Genomic DNA, 14,762 nt, shown 5'->3' with positions numbered 1-14,762 from the left:
GGCCTCCCGCGCAAGCACCGTGGCGAGGCTTGCCACGCCCATCACCTGGGTGCAGGCAGAGGGGGAACGGGGCGCAGGAAGCTCCGGGGACACGCTGCTGTGGGCGAATAATTACTTTGCCACAGTCTGTTTTTGGCTTGGCTTGGCTTTGTTCTAAACACTGTAATGTCGCTTGTCCACCTCTTTGCTGATCGCTATCCCACCGGGGTAATGACCAGCTTTGCTTTCACGGAGGGTATTTTTGACTACGAGTTATCTTCTCAGATTATTTTAAGTGGACAGAGAGGAGGAGGCTGTATGTTTAAAAGCAGGGAATGGCCCCGGTCAACAGGGTGATGAGTCAGATGATACTTGCAGAAGCAGAAGCCCTGGCCAGCAGGGTGGAGAGGCCGGGGCCAGGGCAAACGTCCGTCCTCATCTCCTCTTTCGAGAAGAGCGATTATGTTTCGGAGAATGCTGGTCGGCACGGAAAAGCAAAAATTCACCTTGGGTTTCACCACCTCGAACTCAGTACTGCGCGTGTCTGGTAAACGCTTCAGAGCGTCCTCCAGACGGCTTTTCTCACGGCTGGAAATCACTTTACAAAAATAAGATCGGTGATTTTTACGGTACGTCACTTAACAGATTGCGTATTACTTGCAATTAACCAAAGGAAATGAAAAGAAAGGACATATAAGTTAAGATGCGTGTGTGTTCTTCTAATTAGTGATATTCCTTCTTAAAAACCCAACGTTCTTTTTTAGATTAAGAAACTTGAACGTCATAACTTGAAAACCCTGTGGATCCCCCTTTGTGCGCTGGCCTGTCCCCCAGCCTCTGCCCCAGCCGCCACGGCCAGCGTCTACACCATGTTCGCAGACCTGATTTCTTGCCGCCTACACTTCGTTCTGCACCCGTCAGGGCCCCAAGATTCCCTTCTGGTCCTTTCTGCATTCAGGGAGGCTAGCGGCTTTCTACCCCAACCTTTTCACCTGTCAGTTTTAAAGACATTTCGATTCAGCTGCTGTCGGCTCCACTCCGGACGTCCCGTATTGCTTTCAACCAGGCTCCGTTGGCTCCGTTCTGTGGGTGAGCAGCCCCGTGGGTGGGCGTGATTCTTGGGGAGCCCGTCCCGAGGGGCTGACTCCAGAACGTCTTTTGTCAGCAGTGCTGCTGGGAGAGTCCGAGGCCCACCTGCTTCCCCCTGTAGCCGACACGGATGCCTACCTCCTGCCTGGACACTCAGACCAGGCGTCTCTGGTCCCTGAAATCGGTAAAGTCACCAGGACGAGACTCAGTGACCAACGGTTGTGACCAATGTTGCCTGGAACGAGAGAAAGCGTCCTTTTAATCTGCAGACTTGGCTGTCCCCTTACTTCAAGAAAATCTTTTCAATTATGTGTATGTGTTTCTCGTGTATTCATTCCTGCGTCTGACACATCAATTGTCCGCCTCCTGTCTGTGTCTAATGACGTTGAGCCTCGTGCAACTGCCATTTTTGACCATTTTTAAACCCGCAGATGTGGCCCTTTCTCACGTCCAGCCGAACACGTGTTCACCGTGTTGCTCTCGTGTTCGTTCTCACTGCGGGACTAGCTCAGCTCGGCCTCAGCCTCTCGGCCGCACAGCCAGGCGTCCCCTGCGTTCGTCCGGTCCCCGTGTTTGGGACACGGCCGTCCCTTCTCTCGCGATCGCTTCTCGGCCTCGATCTGTTTCCCCGCGTCTGCAATGTTTCATTTTATCTCATCTCATTTCATCCTTGAATCCTGTTCTGTGTGATTTCTTATTCCCTTTATTTTTGGCTAAGCTTCAAATAACTTCTTATTAAAACCTTTTTTTCCTATTTCTTGGAATATGTTTTCAGGGTAGCGTTGACACCTGTATTTTGTGTGTGATTTCCCTCTCCCTGCTTTTTCTTCTTTTTCTTTATGGCTGGGGTGTGCTGAGTTGTCCACATGACTCCCTTCTCCCTCCCTCCCTCCCTCCCTCCCTCCTTCTTTCCCTCCCTCTGTCCTTCCCTCCCTCCTTCCTCCTCCCTTCTGCCTCCCTCACTTCCTCCCTCTCTTCTTCCTTCCTTCCTTCTTCCTTCCTTCCTTCTTCCTTCCTTCCTTCCTTCCTTCCTTCCTTCCTTCCTGTGAGCAGCTCTCTCAGAATCATCTCTGTGCCTGAACATAACATGAAGTTCACCTGGGGGGTTGGGCTCTGTACCCTGCTCGCTGGGCGGGGGGAGGGGAGGCTGCTGGAAGGTATACCTGGGGGCAAAGGTGGATCGTGGAGCTGAAATCCACTCTTGTCTTGGTGCCATTTTGTCAAGAGTTGGGGGTCAGGGCAGATGCCCGCAAGTTCCTAGCGCAGCCTGACCCCTGGGGGCTCCCTCCCCCTCCGTCAGAGCCTCCCCGCCTCCCCTCCTCCCCTGCGTTCCTGCAGGTGTTCTGACCGCCCCCGCCCCATACACCTGCGTGCTTCGGGAACACCCCATCTGGGACTCCCACCAATCCACCCCCCCCCACTCTTTCTCAGACTGCTCTCTGTACCGTGGATGGAGGGTTGCGACTTTTGGGACAGCGTTTCATTTATTTTCCCTAAATTGTTCTTTGGTTGTTTCTTTTCAAATTTAGACTTGTTCGTAAAACATTTCAGACTTTTGTCCGTGTACTTGCTTCTCCGAGACTTTGTTTCCAAGGGGATAGGAGCTGTTTGTCCGCCTCTATACTTTCTCTCCTGCCCCTTGCACTTTGCTTTTAAAAGATAACGGCCTGAAATGATAGCCTTATCTCTTTTCCATGTTACTATTGTGTTTTTGAACAGGTTTTTGCTTATTGCTTATCGCTGAGGTTTTGCAGGCTGATGGTGCTGTGGCCTGGGTTTCTTTAAGGGAGGCCCCTTAATGTTCTTAAATAATGTAAAACTAGAGGTAATTTCTGTAATGATCACCTCCTAGGCCTCCTCTGTGGGGCATCTGGCTCCCTGGGTCGTTCCCTCCCTGAGCCCCTGCCCAGGTGACCTGGGCACTCCTCCCTCCCTGGTGTGACTTTGCCCCCTCCACCTCTATCCTGGGGGGGGTGGCCTCCCACCAGAATAGTGGACTCCCCTGGACGGCTGTGTCTCCCCTGGACGGCTCCCTGGCACGCTCGCAGCCCCAGTCCGTGGTCTTCTGCCCCCCCACCGCCCCCCACCCCCCACCCCCCACCCCCACCCCCACCCCCACCCCCACCCCCACCCCAGCCTGGCCGTCCCTTCCGACTGTGTCCGGTGTCTCTCTTCCCCTCCACCCACGTCCGCTCTGTGGGCAAATTCTGCAGGGTCCGCTTTCGGAATTCAGACCCGGACCTGACACTTCCCCGCCTTCTCTGCACAATTCCCGCCACCGAGGTTTCTTTGCCTGAACCATCGCAGAGCTTCTGTCCTCAGTCTTTCTGCCTCGTGCCTTTCCTCCCCAGAGTTCACTCTCAGCCAAGCTGCCGGGATCCCTCCGCCTCCCCCTGTGCTTTGGGAGCGCCCTCTGCCTGTCCTCAGGGCCTCACCTCTGTGACCTTGACCTTGCTCGCCTCCCTGCTCATCCTCCCCAGCATACTGACCTGCTACTTCCTCTGCCTGGAAGAGGCGTCCCCGTGTCCCGCCACGTCCCCCCGTCCCCCCACAGGGTCCCCCCGCATCCCCCCACGTCCCCTGCCCCCCCGCAGCATCCCCCTGCACCCTCCCATCCCCCATGTTCCCCCCCACCCCCGTGTCCCCTTCTGCGTGAGTCACAATCCTTGTCTGTGTCTCTCGCTAGAGTGTAGACCCTGTGCTGGGAGGAGTTTGATCCGTGTTGTTCACGGGGACACGGCACGTAGTGAACAGCAGTGAGTTCCCGTGAACGCACACGCGCACGAATGCGGGTAGTGAGTTATGCTGGAAATACGCTCGGTTCCACTGGGGCTTGGGTTCCCACCCCGTCTGCCGTTCACCTGCCAGCTCTGCGCCCGAGCCTCTGGCCCCTCAGGCACGGGGGAGCCACGTCCACCGGCCTCGGCATGGGGACGACCCTCGTGCCGAACCTCAAATGTGCTCTCGGCCTCTGCCCTGCAGGCGGGACGGGGCGACCCCAGCTGGGGAGATAAGGACAAGTAGGGGGGACGTAGGGGGTTCATACATAGCGAGTTACCGGCGCCCGCACCCCAGCCCGCCCGGGGGAGGGGGACCACCGCCCAGGCCCGTCTGCTCTGTGCCACGGCCACCCTCAACTCCAGCCAAGCACTCAGCTACCTGACTGGGGACGCTGGCCGCGCCTCACTTTCCCGCCTTCCTCTGAGGTCGCCCAGCAGACCGTGCCGGGGAGCCCCCAGGGGCGCCCCACTGCCGCAGGCTAGGCTGCACGCAAAGATGTAACGTTGAAAGTGTCGACCACACGGTGTTGCCTCTTTCGTTGGGACACGTCGGGGGCCACGACTTCGTGCACAGCATGCACCTCGTCCTCCGCGACTTGTGTCTCACGGATTTTCCCAGCGTCCGGTCAGGCCGCCGTGCGGACGATTGTGGAAGTCCAGAGCAACACCCCCGGCCCTGAAACCTGTCGCCGTACTGAAATTCACAACCAACTTTCTAGAATTCTGCTTTTCTTCCTCGGTTTTGTGCAAGTGCCAAATGGTGAGGATTTTATGTGCTCGACATGTCCCTTTAGCAGCTTTTCCTCGAACTGCGGGGAAAGAGCCCCCTCATCGTCCCTGCCAGCTGGCTGCCTGCCTTACGGGTGGTGCCAAACGGTGACACAGTCTGTGAGGAAAGCCCAGCCTTAGAAGCACTTGGGTGCAAAGGCCCTGGGGCAGGGCCCCTGCAGGGAAGCAGGTGGGTGTCGGTGTGCCGGCTGGGGGATGCTGTCCTTTTCGGGGCGCCTAGGTGAGGGTGGGGGGGAAAGCCTATGCGGGGAGGAAGCTTCAGGAAATATTTCCATTGTTCCAGCTGGACAGACAGAACCTCCGAGAAGGTTCTGGAACACTGCAAGGAGGCAGCTGTTCTTGCACAAAAACCTTGCCGGCGGGAGGGCCAACAGAGCTACTCAACAGTCTCAGCTGTCAGGCTTGCTGTGGGTTCCTGCGCCCCCAGGAATGGCCTCCTGACCCACCTGTTCCCCCAGGAGTGGTCTTCCCACCTACCTGTTCCTCCTTGAACGGCCTTCCCACCCTCCTTTTCCCTGGGAATGGCCTCCTGACCCATCTGTTCCCAGGAATGGCCTTCCCACATGCTGGGGAACTGGCCACCCAGCTCGGCTCTGATGGCCTCCCAGCCACGTTGTAGCATAACTCGCGGCTGGTTCGGGGTTTCTTTCCCTTTAATCCAAAGGACACACCCTTTTGGAAAATAAAGCGTGTTCCGTGTAAAAACGTAGTGATTACGAGTTCCGAGCCACCCTATTAGGCTATTTCAGGACTGTTCCGAGAGGAAGCCTTAGTTAGCACACACGTGCAAAGGAAGATGATGCTGCACAGACCCAGCTGGGTGGTTAAGCCTACTGCACATGTCCTTGCATTTCTTCCCCGGGCAGGGTGCCACACTCACGATCACCCTCGCACGGCTAATGCGTGTCCCTAAGATACGCAGGAGCCCGAGGCCATGCTGGCTGCCTGGAGCGTGGGGACAGAATGGGACTGGGACTCCCTCCCAGAACCCCCCTGGTTCTGGGACCCCCGACCGCAGCCTCCATGCCATGTTCCGCTCCGCTCCTGGGGTTTCTAGGTCCCCTCCCGCCAGGGCCACCGCTCTCATACCTCGTCGTGCTGGAGGAAGTTCCGTCCTCTCGTGCATAAAACAAATGAGCCATTTGTATGTCTTTGAAAGAGGTTTCATGTTAATAAACTCTCCCATCAGAAAAAGGCCCCGTGTCCCAGTTTTTAATGAGCCAATATCGTCACCACATCTGTACCATTTGCTTGGCACCTGCTTTCTGTCCCCGGGCTTTTTATAGATGCCTGTGTTAGGTTCTCAGTGAGCTCCCAAGCTTTTAAAACCAGGGGCTGCGTGACATCGTGCACCGGTCCCACCCCTTTGGCACTGAATGCACGGCGATGGCCTTGAACGTGAGTGAGAGAATGAGTTACGGGGCGCTCCTGGGCCTTGGGGCATTTGCACAACTTTCTCCAGGTTGGAGTTCAGAAAATTGGAGCTAGTGACGTGAATAGCCCCATTCTCTCACTTACATTTCTGCCTCTGAGGTGGGGAGCGCTGGCTTTGGGGTCAGAACGAGCTGGCATAAGTCCCGGCCCCCATCCCGTAAGGCAGTATCGCTTAGGCCACATTTCTCGACTTCTCTGAGAACCGCTTTTCTCCCCACCCCCTTCTTCCTCTTGTCTTTTTCTTCCCAAGCCTTGACACCAAAGTCCAGACTGACTGGGGCGGTTTGGACATGAGGTCAAGGCCCTGCCCCGCACGTCCTGTCCCTGCGGGTTGGTAGAGAGAGGAGAGACCGTCCATAGCCACCGTGCAGGTGCAAAGTGCTCTCTTGCCTGGTCTGTCCCCGAGCTGGGCCGCACAAGGAATGCCCGGAGAAGGTGCAGACGTCGTTAAGCTGGAAGGCAAGAAACCTCAACCGGAAGCTCGGCGTGTGCTCTCCAAGGTGTTGGGGGGACAGGTGCTACCTGCAGGAAATGCTGGTGCTCCGGGGCGTGGCTGGCTGCACCGTGTGCTTCCGGGGTGAAAGCCAGCCAGGGGCTGGGGGTGCGAGCCCGGGCGGGGGTTGGAGTGCAGCGGGGCAGCAGCCGGGTGGGGGGCCCTGGGAAGCTGCCGCAGTCATTCAGGTATCACCTCTGGAGGATGGGAAGGTTTCCAGGGGATTCTCCGCGGCTGCTCCCCCACGTACGTCACTGCTGACTGCGCAGACGCTTTAAGCTTCCGGTCACTTTTGAGTTGGGAGGCCGTGACGCTGAGCCCTGCGGAGTTCCCGCTGGTGTGCCGAGGGGCTCGCGGATGCCAGCGTGGCCTTGCCCTCACCCCGGCCGTGTCCACATCCCGCGGTCCCGCTCATCGAGGGGACCTCCTTCCCCAGCCCTCGGATCGAGGTGGCCTCTGACTTGCTGGGGCCGTGGGCCGTGGGGGCCGTGGACTGTGTGGCCGTGGACTGTGGTGCGCTCGTGCACCCCTCAGAGCCCCGCTGGCCACTTGCTCCAGCCGAGGGTGAGGCCCTGAGAGGCCACCCTGCAGACCTGGCTGACAGACACGCAAGCGTCCCCCAGGTCCCCGTCCGGAACTTGCCAGCCACCACCCACATTTACGTGGAGGGTCTCGTCTCTTGCAATTGTCACTGTGACAACAGATAACCGACCTGAAGGCAATACTGTCCCACAGATCCGCTCGTTAGAGTATCTGGAAGAACCAACGTATGCAAAGTGGGAAAAAAAATCACCCCCAAGCCCCGCTGCGCAGAGAACACTGGTATGAGCACCGCTAGGCGCTGGGAGGTTTTCTAAGTGTATTTAGAGCAAACGTGAAAGCAAAACTCTCACAACTAATAATTATTCCCCTGAGCAGTTCTGTGGTCCTTTTTGCTTTGGCTGCCAGGGAGCTCCTAAGTAAATATTTGGCCCCACGTGAGAAAGGGGATGGAAGCTTCTTCAGTTTGCTGCTCTTCATGCCCTGCCCTTAGCAGACCGTGCGTTTCTGTCCCTTTGATTTCTTTGTTTTTAGTTTATAACATGCATTTTATGTAAAGTTCATCACATACAGAAAACACAGCTGCTGAAAGAGGTTGAGTGAGCGCCAGGACAGTGAAGGTGCCGCGCAGAGACTTATTTTCATGCCCCAAGGTTCATTTTTATTTCCCCGTGTGTCACGAGGATTTGTCGCACGTCAGCCACGCACTGGGACTCAGGTGGGCACTGCCCAGTGGGGGTGTAGCCAGTGAGGAGGGGCTGAGAGCGAGGGCCTCCTGGAGGAGGGAGTGGGAGTGGGCGGGCATGTGGGGGCGGGGCTGGGGGTGCGTGCGTGGGGGGGGAGTGGGCATGTGGGGGCGGGGCTGGGGGGTGCGTGCTGGGGGGAGTGGGCATGTGGGGGAGGGGCTGGGGGTGCGTGCGTGGGGGGGAGTGGGCATGTGGGGGCGGGGCTGGGGGTGCGTGCGGGGGGGTGGAGTGGGCATGTGGGGGCGGGGCTGGGGGGGTGCGTGTTGGGGGGGAGTAGGCATGTGGGGGCGGGGCTGGGGGTGCGTGCGGTGGGGGGTGGAGTGGGCATGTGGGGGTGGGGCTGGGGGGTGTGTGCTGGTGGGGAGTGGGCATGTGGGGGCGGGGCTGGGGGTGCGTGCGGGGGATGGAGTGGGCATGTGGGGGCGGGGCTAAGGGGGGTGCCTGTTGGGGGGAGTAGGCATGTGGGGGCGGGGCTGGTGGTGCGTGCGTGGTGGGGGAGTGGGCATGTGGGGGCGGGGCTGGGGGAGCGTGCATAGGGGAGTGGGCACGTGGGGGCGGGGTTGGGGGTGCGTGTGAGGGGGTAGTGGGCATGTGGGGGCGGGGCTGGGGGTGCGTGCATGGGGGGAGTGGGGACGTGGGGGCGGGGTTGGGGGTGCGTGTGTGGGGGGTAGTGGGCATGTGGGGGCGGGGTTGGGGGGGTGCGTGCGGGGGGGGGGAGTGGGCATGTGGGGGCGGGGCTGGGGGTGCGTGTTGGGGGGAGTGGGCATGTGGGGGCGGGGCTGGGGGTGCGTGCGTGGGGGGGGGAGTGGGCATGTGGGGGCGGGGCAGGGCCACAGGAGCAGAGGCCTCCAGCTCAGGGGAACGTAGGGTCCTCAAACGGGGAAGTCGTCCTACACATACGATGAGGAGGAGGGCTGAGAGACGGCGCGAAGAGGGTGCATTTGATCCACGAAGTGAAGGATGAGAAGGACATTTCTTGCTCTTGGAGGAGCTTCTGGAAGTTTCCTGGGGTCCGCGTGGAGAGCCCGAAGAGAGCGTTCGTGGCTGTCTCGGTCCGGAGCGTCAGCGGCCCTACCGGGAATTCTGACCGTGGTGGGTCCTGTCCAGGGAGGGCGGGCAGCGGTGGGACCTGGCGGGGAGGCTCGGGGCCACCAGGGCACCATCAAGCGCGGGCTGCCCCGAGGTGACCTGGGCGCCCCGGGCCTTGTCCTGGCGCCCGGCCTCGTGCAGAGGCGACTGGCTGGCCACCTGCCTACGCTTCCCGGACACCAGGGGAGAGCCCCGCTCCACCCGCGATCAGCCCGGCGTTTCCACGGCCGGAGGAGGCCCCGTGTGGGACCGGGTGCGGGAGGGCCTGGCAGTGGCTGAGGGGTTGCACGGACCCTCAGCGCGTGGGCACGCGGGGACCGGGCACCCGGCACACTCACCGAGGACAGAGGCGGCCGGCGGGTGGGCGTCCAGGGCCCGAGGCCCGGCCACAGGCACCCGCGGGGGTCCCCGGGACCACAGGCGTGCTGTGGGGGTGTCCCGGGGCCACGAGCACCCCCGCGGGGGGACCCCGGGACCACACACGCGCCGTGGGGAGGGTGCCTGATCGCGGACACACCATGGGCTCTGCCAGGAACAGGAAGAGTCTTGGTGAGGCTCTTGCTCTTGGCGTCTCGGTGCGGGTCGAGTGTGCTGGTTTGTTGTGTGCGTTTGTACCGTGTAAGCCTCCAGAAGGATCGTGGGCTCTGCTTTTAAAACGCTGTATTTCAGAGGCCACCGATTGCTAAAAACATCTGTGTTCCTTTTGATCCCGTGATGAGTACAAAGAAGATGAATTTATCAAATATTCTGTTTAGTGATGGTGAGCGTTCCCCCCCGCAGAGTGTGTACTGTTGACATTGTAGGAGAACACTTCAGGGAGCACGTGCACTCATACTTCGGCTGCTCATTTATTTTAACGTGTAGTAGGGAAAGGAAGGCACTGTAGACGCGTGACTTGGTAGTTATTTTTGCTTCAGAGAAAGCTATAGTATGTTTTTAAGTAAAAAAGTCAGTTTTAAGGAAAAATATAAGGCAATGATGCCGCGTGTGGTTAAAAAAAACATATGGCAAAATTATGGGGAAAAAATAATAACGTTCGAGACTTGTAAAGCAGGGAGACAATGTATTTCCTAACTGGAGAGCTAGTTCTGGAGGCACAAGCCTTTATGTTTCCTCCGCGGTACTGTGTTGTACCCCGGTGTTCTGTCGCATCAATATAACCAGCATAAATGGACCAGATTTTCTTTGCTTGTATTGTTTTCAGCACTTTGGAAGAACACATATCCTATTTTAAATCATGGTGACTATCTCTAAGTTTTTCAAACTAATTACTTAACTTACAGTTTTGAAAAAACACACGAGGTGAGGTAGTGGGGTGTGTGTGTGTGTGTGTGTGTGTGTGTGTGTGTGTGTGTTTAGGAGAAAGATGATGGGGACCCATTTATTCTCCTCCCTACCCTACATCCCTTTATAATCCGTCCCTTGACTTTGTTCATTTAATTGGTATTTCTGTTCCTGATTGACTTTTTTGTCCCATTTTTATTTAGTAGATTTTTTTGTAGAACTTGGTCGATTTAAAAGTTTTAAATTCTGGGGGCACCTGGGTGGCTCAGTCAGTTAAGTGTTCAACTTTGGCTCAGGTCACGATGTCGTGGTCCGTGAGCTCGAGCCCCGGGCCAGGCTCTGTGCTGACAGCTCAGAGCCTGGAGCCTGCTTCGGATTGTGTCTCCCTCTCTCTCTTCCCCTCCCCCACTCGCTTGCGCGTGCTCTCTCTCTCTCTGTCTCAAAAATAGACAAACATTAAATAATTTTTCTTAATAAATAAGTTTTAAATTTTATTTCAACTGGTCTCAGTGATCCTGGCCAGTGACTCCATTGTATGACCTTCACATTCTTGAGCGGATTTTTTCTTCTAATCTCGATTGACCGACAGGGATTTTCAAGTGAATTTTTCCAGAAAGGTATATGCTTTGTGAGTTCTTGTGGATTTGACAGGATTCCTGTTGCTTTTAACTCAATTCTTCTTCTTCTTTTTAAAGAACTCTAAGTACAAGAATCAGATTCAAAGATACGAGCCTGTCTTTACCCGGGAATCAAAACTTGCCTGGCTTTGAGGTTTGACCTTCACGTTTTTCCTTCTTCACACGAAACTTCGTATGTGGCTTTGTGACACCCGGGCGTGCGGCGCTGCAGAAATCCTTCTTTGCACGTGGTTCTTTTCTCCTCTGAGACTTACAGTGTTTTGACTCTCATGTTACCCCAGCGTGGCGTTATTTGTAAGGTTAAGCAGGACGCATTGGTGCTCCTATGCACAACTCCTTATTTAGAGCTCGAAATCTCAACACCCATGGAGACAAACACCACGGGCGTAGTATTTCAACGGCCTAAGAAGTAACATTTCAGTGGGCCGATGGTCCTTCAGAAAGACCTTTTAAAACAGAGGCCCTGGGGTTTGCGCAGATGTCCGCTGGGTTTCTGGCCGTGGGTCGCGCAGAGCCGAGAAGAGCCCCGTCTGGGTTCCCGCCGCCCTGAAGGTCAGGGCAAGGTCGGCCGTTCCTCCCCAGAGCTAACCTGGCTGTTGTGGCCTTGACTTTCTGGTCCAGGACGGCGGTTGAGTGGCTGTGGGCCATGAAAGGAAATAGGTGGTGGAAACAGAAGTAGGAAACAGAAACTCTGACTCAAAGTGGCTTCAAAAGAAGAAAGGAAGCGGGTTACCTCACACCGGAAACGGGAAGGGCAGGGTGGGCGTGGCCGTAGAGGCCATGAATCAGGGGCCCAACCCGGCTCCCCGCTCGCTGGTCCGCCCTGCTGTCCCACGCTGAGGGCGGCCGGCCTGGGTCTCCTCACACCCCCGCAGGGAGGGGCGGTCCCTCTGAGGTGTGCCGGCTGTCCCGCCACAGCGCCCAAACTGTCCCCGGAGGAGGCACCTGCCAGTGCCCGGCGGCGGGGGGGGGGGGGGGTCGTGAACCCCAAACCCCGGGCTGGGCCCGGAGTCGCTGCCCACAAAGTCCCCGTGTGTTAGGTGCCCACCAAGGCGGGAGACACCCCCCACCCCACCCCCGAGCCGCCTGCCCTGCCTCCTGGCCTGGGGAAGGAAATCTGGGAGGGGGACATCATGGAGGCAGGGGACAGAATGGGGACAAAACCTCAGGTCCGTCAGCAGAAGAAGGGGGCCCCGGGATGAAGAAGGGGGGCTGACGGCTCGCTCAGCCCCTCTATGTTCTCAGCAGCAGAGACCAGAGAGGGGGTTCCGTGCAGGTCGGGGCCTCACAGCCTAAGAGCAGGCACTTCGGAGAGCAGGATTTGGGAGTCCAGACGGCGGGGGTGTCGCGCAGTGTCCCCCCGGCGGGCTGCAGGGCTGCTTGTGAAATTGTGACTCCTGGAAACAGGGTCCAGGTGGGTCTGCCCGCTGCCCAGACCACCCTCCCCTGACGCAGACCTATGAGTGCAGGGGTAGCAGGGGCAGGCATTGGGGGGCACAGGGGGAGCAGGGGCAGGTGGGGGGTGCGGGGGGAATGGGCAAGGGGGGCAGGGTGAAGGGGGAAGGGAAGGAGGGGGGCTCAGGGGGAGCAGGGCCAGGTGGGGGGGTGCAGGGGGAACAGGGGTGGGTGGGGGGCACAGAGGAAGCAGGGCAGGCAGGGTGGGGGCAGCAGGAGGCAGACGCATGCCGGCCACACCCTGCACCTTCCTGCACCTGGGAGAGGTAGGGGAAGTGGCACCGGGCACTGAAGGGGGCCAGGTGACGGCAGGTGTCGGCCACCAGGAGACCCTCTCCACCCGCTGGTGGCCGTCACAAGGGCACAGAGCACCTACGTGGGGAATGCTTCTGGGGGGCGGAGACAGGACGGGCCCGTTTATGTCCACACCGCTGGACCCTGCTGCATGGCATTTCCTGAGGACGTTCTGGGCGGGTCCCTGGAGTCCGTGTCCTTTGTCAGCGCACCCCAACTTCCTGCCCGGCCTCGCTGGCTGCCTTGGACTCGCTCCCTGTCTCTCCCGCCACTCACTTCCTTCTCGGCCGCTGCCGGGCATGTCCTGGCAGGTCTTGCACCGAACTCTCGGGAGGCCAGGAAGTTGGTGACTGTCCCACAGGGCCCGCGTTTCAACCGGTCCCCTCCAGGCTGCTCACCACTCAGAACCCTGTTCCGGACGCACCCCAGGTCCAGAGACAGACGGCCTCGGTGCACACCTCTGCCCTGTGCGGACTGGCCCCGTGACCTCGGGAAGCTTTGTAGCCTCAATTCTGTGACCTGGAGAAGAGGGGAAAATAGTCATTATCTTAAGGTAACACAGAAGGCATCGGTCTCGGCAGGGACTGCGACGTGGCTGAGACATTTCCGGGCCCGACACACATGGCGGTACTCTTCCCCCTCGAGGTGGAGGGCAGGGTCACGGGAAGGCATGCGTCAGGGGCCACGTAGAGAGGGCTATGGGCTCAGCAGGCCCCCAGGTGCCCGTTGCCTGAGTTTGCTGGAAATTAATGGCTATTAAGCCTAAATCCTAAAAGAAGAAAAAGAAAAAAGAAAACAGAACATCTCTATAGCAGGAGTGAGTCCGTCCATGCTCGGGGTAACAGCTCACAACAGAGGCTCGTCACCCAGCTCAGTTACCCAGATGGCATTGCAAAACGGCAGACAGTGGCCTGGGACGGCAGGATGGTCCCCCAATGGCACGGACCCTTTTACGGATTGCTTACGACCAAGTGGGTATCCTCTGGTTCGCTCATTAAACAGACATCCCTAGAGGCCAAGGTGTCTGCCCCCGTAGGGTCACGACGGGCATGGAGAAGGTAAATGTCTCAGTAGTTTTCTCTATCATAGTAACAATAACTGTACATAATACCGTGAAAAATCCCATCGGTTTTGGATTTCCGAGTGCTATTATATGAAGATTCAGAACTAATTCTCCCCCAACACAAAGAGAAATCTTTGCCCAGCGTGTCTCTTGCAGCCCACGCCCCTCTCCCCCCAGAGAAAGACCAAGAAATAAAAAAGGAAGTGAGCGCTTGGCTATTTCACGGAGTGCCGGCGGTAATCCCAAAGCTTCTGGGTGGATAAACCTCCCGCCGACGCCCAAGGTGTCAGGGCAAATCCTTTCTTATTAAAAAGAATGAGCAATTTTAAAACTCATATAAAGAGAGCTTCACATGAAAAAAGCAACCTCACTTTTTTGCTTTTTTCTCACTGAACAATAAATACAGGCTAGTCAAAAAACTGAAACAATAGAGAAGTGGGGGAAAATGGGAAAATAAAAATTTCCATAATACCCACGGTCCTGCCCACCTCCATTCCAAGAACCACGATCAGCGCCTGGCCAACATCCTTCTAGCTTTGCGCCCCCGTGGATACAGAGATAGCCCTCTGTATTCCATGAATTCTTGTGAAAATTGGGTCACGTTATACGTGTGACTATTACCTCCTTTTTACTTAATAATATGTCTTAGACACTTTCCACGTCACTGGCTCTTGCCCTGCATCATTCTTTCTGCTGGTTGTGTTGGACAATTCAACCATGATTGACTCACCAAACCCTTGTTGATGGACATTTGGGTTTTCCCTAACTTTCCTTGTAAAAAAATGCTATGGTGAATATCCTTATACATAAATCCTTGTGGACTTTGGTGAATCTTTCTTTGGGCACATTTCTAGGAGTGATTATGTCCTTGGCAAGCCCCCTGTCCCCCGGGGGGAGGGTGGCCGGGGCCAGCAGTGTTCAGGGGTCTCCTAGGGAGCAATGGCTTTGCTTGGTCCCAGCAGTCCCCGTCGGGGAGGCTCCTGCCCCCTCTCAGGCCCACGCTCCCGTGAAAAGAGCACTCTTCTTCACCCCTATGTGAAGTGCGAGCTCCCCTGCACGAGAGGACCCTGCAAAGGCAAGACCCAAGGT

The 14,762-nt window shown here is 57.4% G+C and overlaps 2 long non-coding RNA genes across 2 annotated transcripts; one reads left to right on the top strand and one right to left on the bottom strand.

Annotated features, from left to right (window-relative positions):
- The first annotated feature begins 506 nt into the window (after window positions 1–506).
- Window positions 507–1,379, top strand: LOC123385732. Its single transcript, XR_006598695.1, has 2 exons — window positions 507–608; window positions 744–1,379. It is a non-coding gene; the product is annotated as an uncharacterized LOC123385732 (long non-coding RNA).
- A 9,308-nt stretch (window positions 1,380–10,687) lies between these two features.
- On the bottom strand, window positions 10,688–11,894 carry LOC123385731. The gene is made up of 2 exons (XR_006598694.1): window positions 11,595–11,894; window positions 10,688–11,498 (listed from the first exon to the last, which is right to left on the bottom strand). It is a non-coding gene; the product is annotated as an uncharacterized LOC123385731 (long non-coding RNA).
- Between the last annotated feature and the right edge of the window lie 2,868 nt (window positions 11,895–14,762).

This window comes from Felis catus, chromosome B2, assembly GCF_018350175.1.
Source record: "Felis catus isolate Fca126 chromosome B2, F.catus_Fca126_mat1.0, whole genome shotgun sequence".
Taxonomy (NCBI): Eukaryota; Metazoa; Chordata; class Mammalia; order Carnivora; family Felidae; genus Felis; species Felis catus.
Note: the sequence above shows the minus strand (reverse complement) of the source record. Positions and strands in the feature narration are given on the sequence as shown.